The sequence below is a fragment of the Penaeus monodon genome, unplaced genomic scaffold, assembly GCF_015228065.2.
Source record: "Penaeus monodon isolate SGIC_2016 unplaced genomic scaffold, NSTDA_Pmon_1 PmonScaffold_2730, whole genome shotgun sequence".
Classification (NCBI taxonomy): Eukaryota; Metazoa; Arthropoda; class Malacostraca; order Decapoda; family Penaeidae; genus Penaeus; species Penaeus monodon.
Genome location: NW_023657384.1, coordinates 17219 through 23059, shown reverse-complemented (window position 1 = coordinate 23059; position 5841 = coordinate 17219). Strand labels below are relative to the sequence as shown.

The 5841-nt window shown below is 38.2% G+C and overlaps 1 pseudogene; it reads left to right on the top strand.

The window, feature by feature from the left end:
• Positions 1–576: 576 nt before the first annotated feature.
• LOC119570450 lies at positions 577–3649 on the top strand (annotated as a pseudogene).
• Positions 3650–5841: the final 2192 nt, after the last annotated feature.

Below are 5841 nucleotides of genomic sequence, written 5' to 3'. Positions count from 1 at the left end.
ATATAAAATATATTTTATAAAATATATATATATATATATATAATTTTTTTTATTGTTTTTTTTTTTTTTTTTTTTTTTTTTGGGTGTGTGTGTTGTTTTTTTTTTGATTATTTTTATATAATAGATATAAAAATTATAAATAAAATTCAAGTATTAAATTTCTTACTTTTCTTTTTTTGGATATCAACCCAAAACCCCCCCAAAAAAAAAAAACCCCTCCAAAACCAACAATTATAAATATTAAAAAAAATAATATAAAATTAAAAATAAAGATATATAAATTAATTAAATTAATTAAATATTATTTAATTTTTTATTATTAAAAATAAAAATAATGTATTTAAAAAAAATTTAAATTTTTGGGGGGTTTTTTTTTTGGGGTGTTGTGTGTGGGGGGGGGCATGTATGTGTGTGTATATATATAAGCATATAAAAAACATTACTGCATCGGTAATATTTCCACAGCTATTAACGTTACTGTCCATACTTTTTTTTTTTTTTGGGGGGGAGGGCTTTTCTAACAATTTTTTCTTTCGAAAAGTTAATGATTTAATTTTCCTTTCTGAATGAGCGAACATGAGTGTATACAAGTGAATATGAAATTTAGTAGATGTATGTATGTATTTATATATTTACTAATATAGGCTTTTATACTGTAAAATTTGGGTTTTTAAAAGATAAATTTAAAATGCAGTGTATGCTCTGAAATGCACTGTTATCTCATGAGAAAAATGAAAAAAAATGAATGTGAGTGTCTAAATAAAAGAGTGTTAAAGTATTGCACCGAATCGATGGCCCCGAATTCCTTCCCCAAAATAAACTCTCGATCAAAATCTGAAATCAGACTTTTCTGCGCAGGCGGCTGCTGGGCGGGAACTATATAACGGCGCTGCAATGACAGCCCCAAACCCCGCCATTTTCTATGGAATAAAGGTATTTCTGCCTTGGATTAAAAAAAAACAACCAAATGTCTGTACATTTCCAGTGTAAATTCCAGGGCTGAGTAGTATGGCATTGTTGTAACATCTTTGCATTTGTCTTTTCCTTAGGCAAGTTTGGTGCTGGTGGCAAGCGTGGTGGCCCTCGCGGGGGGGAATCAGTCCCCATGTTAAGAGTTCTCGCATCGCCCGATCCACGCGCTCACCCATCTTCCTGGGGGGCAGCTCTCCCGTCTCATGGCATCCCTTAGAATGCGCCCGTACATATTGCTGCTCCTGTTCATCATGTTGCCCCTGTTCATCATGCTGCCCCTGTGCATATTGCTACCCCGGTACATCACGCTACGCCTGTACACCATGCTACCCCTGTTCATCATGTTGACTCTGTACTCCACGCTGCCCCTGTACACCATGCTGCCCCCGTCCATCATGCTGCCCCCGTCCATCATGGAAAAGGATATGCACCAGTTTATCCTGACGTAAGTAATATTTCCTGAATCCCAATATTCGTTAGTTTGGGGGTCACGATTACCCCTTTTTTTTAGCTTGTGTCCTGGGTGCTTTCTCCATCCGCCTCCCTCGAGCTCATTTAATTTGTTAATTTGTTCTTTTCAGGTTTTATTTTCCAATTTGTCTTATCATCATTTACTTTACCTTGTGTAAAAAACTGCCGCCTTCATCCCACCCGCGAAAAAGTACTTATGATGGCCCCTGAACAACAAAATATTTCCCCAGTTTCATCTATATGAATATCAACATATTATTTAACGATGAGTAATAAGACTCTCACTATCTTTAAATAGTTCCAGTTCACTTTGCGGACCCAAAGGGGTCTAGAAACCAGTGGTTCCGAATCGCCGTTCTAAAAAAATATCCCGGGGTGTTTTCCCCTTTCCCCCTAGACCCCTCCACACACCCTTCGAACGCTGCAAGCGACACGCCGGCACCCACTTCGGCCATCGGAGGCTCGGACGGCTACAAGACGGAGGGCAAGTACTTCGGCACCTCCCCGAGGGCCCGCGTCCAGCCCGTCATTTCCCCGCCGACGGACTGGCCCCAAAACCCACCGTCTCCTACGGGGGGACGGCCCACTACGACGCCCACCCCGGTCCTCACCACCCCCCTGCCAAGCTTCCCCTGCCCCTAAACCCCACATATCCGCCCCTAAACGCATACCACCCCCCTGACCAGCATATCACCCCCCGACCCGTATATACGCCCCAAAATTTCCCCAGCTATCTGCCTAAGTTAAAAAAAGTTTTCCCGTGTCGAAATTCACTAAACATTGTATATTTAAAAGATTTTGTAATAAAAGGAAAAACTGAATCAAATCCTTTGATCGCAAAAACCTATTTAGTAAAAATCTCTTGCGACAAGATTATTCCATTTCCATATTACATAAATGCATGCCATAAGGGATCCTTCAAAAAAGAACAAGACTTTTTTCCCATTGCCGGAAATCCCGGATTTGATGTATCCCTTTTTGGGGTTATTCTGCATTAGGTTATCTGTTTTTTTTAAATTTTTTTCTAAAAAAAGGTTTCTTTTACCATTATGTACGCAAACCACACAAAACACTCAAAACCCCCACACATAATATGGGGTTCCGTGTGTTTTTTTTTTTTTGTCAAAAGCAATTTACATCCCTTTAAAAAAGGGCAGGGGGAAAAATCTCAGCATTCTGGGTGCCTTTTGTTTAAGGGGGATTATTGAGAAATCAAATGGAGTTTTTAAGGCTGCATTAAAATGTCTGCATAAAATTTTACCTATGCAAAATAGAAATACGTACATACTTAGTTGTACGATTATTTTTTGTATCATGGTGCACACACGCCACAAACACACTCACACATACACAAATCACCCACACACAAACACAACAAATAACACACCCAACCCACCCTCACAAACCCCACACACCAAAAAAACACATATAAAATACACACTGCACACACACAACACACACACACACACACACAAAAAAAACACCATAATATTTTAAATATACATATATGCAGAAAGCATACAATCATCTATCTATCTATATCTAGGAAATTTTTTCCTCTTCATCTTTGTGTACCCCTACTGCTTTTGTGTCTGTGTTCCCCCCCCTTCTTCTGTCTATATATAATTATTATATATTATATATTATATAATTAATATAAATATATATATATAATATATATCATTAAAATTACATATATATATTTATATATATATATATTAATATAATATATAACAACATTGCATAGGGCAATTTAAGTAATTTTCTGAAATCATAGTTGCCCGTTTGTCTTCTATCACAAAAATTTAATTTGAAAAAATTTTCCCCCGATAAATTTTAAGCCCCTAAAAAAAAAATGCAGAAAAAGGTTGAAATATCCCCCAGTCGACTGAATTTATAAATTTAAAAAGGACCATCTCAAAAAAGCTGCACCCTAGATTCATTTTAAATATCTCTTATTTTTTTAAATGAAAAAAAAAGGAATAAACAAAAACACTTTTATCAACTAGCTGGAAATTTGCAAAAAAGGAACTATTTTGTTCGATTAGAAAAGAGTTTTTTAAAATATTTAAATTTTGCGTAATGCAAACGCATGGGTTTGGGTTTTTCCACATCAAAAGTGGTGTTTTATTATTCCCGAGCATGTCCAATAGCTTTTAGTCCGCTAAAAATTTTTATTTCCTTTCCAGATTACAGCCCAATATAGCTATATAAAGGGTTCTCGATGTCCTAACAATTTTTTGTCGTACTACAGGGAACCGAAAAATTTTTCTCTTTTTTTGGGGGGGTAGTCCCTTCTTTGTTACGGGGACAACTGATAAGATTTTTTCTCTGAGCTGCAGGGGGGAGATGATTTAAAGGAGAGCTGCTTTTGCAAAGCGATCGACCTTCCCACACAAAGGGAAATTCCAATGAAAGAAGGATCAAGTAAAATACCATCGTTTTCATCGAATTGAATGAAGTTGGACTTCGAACGTATTTAAATTTTTTTGATTGCCTGCGGTAAGGCCAAAGAGCATTTGACAAGTTCTCTTGGGCGGACCCAAAAACAAGATGCCCTTTCAGCGGTCAACGCAAGGGGCCCGGGGCAGTAAAAAAAAAGGGGGGCATTCCCAAAACACAGCCAAAACCCTTTAAACCTCAACATGATGCGAAAGGTATGACTTTGAGATGGTGCTTTCTGTGACATTTGAATTTTTTAAGAATGGGAAGAGTTGACTCCATTTACCAATGTTTCTATTTTTACCAACGGTAGGTTGTGCTGGGGGCGGGCGTTCGCCTGGTTTCGGGCGATTCAGTCACCAGAAAAGAGTCTCTCACCCCCACTAGGTCCCCAATCAGCTCCTCTACATATGTAGCCCCTGTACTCATGTACCCAGTCACCTGTCCCCCTGTGGTCCATCCTGCTCCTGTACATCAGGGAAAAAGGATATCTCCTGCTTATCCTGATGTAAGTTCACTTTTTCACATTAACAGTTGTTTGGATTCTGATTTCATATACTATAGTATGAGAAAAAAAGGTTTTTTTGAAAAGGATACCTTTTTTGCCCAAACAAAAGACATTGTCACGTAAAAACCCACTCCACTCTTTTTTAGACCCTCCACACTACCCCTTCGAGCCATGTCAAGACGACTCGCCGGCACCCATTTGGGCCCATGGAGGCCCCCGACGGCTACAAGAGGAGGGAATTACTTCGGCCCCTCCCCGGGGCCGGTCCAGCCCGTCACTTACTACGCCGACGAGACTGGCTCCCACCCCACCGTCTCGTACGAGGGGACGGCCCACTACGACGCCACGAGCCGTCCCTCACCACGCCCCTGCAAAGGTTTACCACCACCTGAACCAGCATACCATCCCCCTGACCAGCAACCCTCCCCTGAACCGCATACACCCCCCTAAAACCCGCAATCATGCCCCAATTGTACCCACCTATCATGCCTAATTTAAAAAAGTATTTCTTGTGTACAAAAAGTTCAATGAAAATTGTCAATTGTCAAGATTTTTGAATAATAAAATGAACGGTGAATCAAACCCTTTGACTAAAAGAAAAAACCTTTTTAGTCAAAAGCCTTTTAAAGACAGGGAATTCCATTTCCTATAATACAAAATGAATGCCAAAGTGACCCCAAAGAAAGATGCAAGACGTATCCCATTCCGGGAAAAATCCCACGATCTGAAGTACTTTTTGGGGGGTTTTCAGAACATATGGTTATCGTTTTTTTTTACTTTTATTACTTTAAAAAAGGTTCGTTATATATTGTCGCAAACCACACACACATATATTAACACACACACACAACCCCTATATAATATATATATAATATAATATATATATGTGTGTGTTGTGTTGTTGTGTGGTGTGTGGTTGGGGTGTGCCGGTGAAAATTTTTTTGTCAAATGAAAATTTACATCCCAAAAAACGGGCCCGGGAAAATATCAAGATCTATCGTGAACTTTTGTTTTAAAAGAGGGTGTTCATGAGAAACAAGGATGATTTAGAAAACTGCATTCAAATGTTGCATATGTTTTACTATGCATAGATAGATACATACGTACATTTATATGTACAGATCTAGTATATGTAGTTGTGTGTGCCCCCAAACACAACACACACACCACTCACACACACACACACACACCAAAACACACACCCACCACATGCCACAAACACAAATACACACAAAAAAAACATATCATATATATACTGTATATAAATACATACCTACATGCAGAAAACATACAGATCTACCTATCTACTATACATATCTAGGGAATTTTTCCTTTCATCTTATGTATCGTACTGTTTTTGTGTCGTGTTCTCACCCCTCTCTCTGTCTATAATTATATATATAATATATTATATTATTATTATATTATATAACATATATATATATATA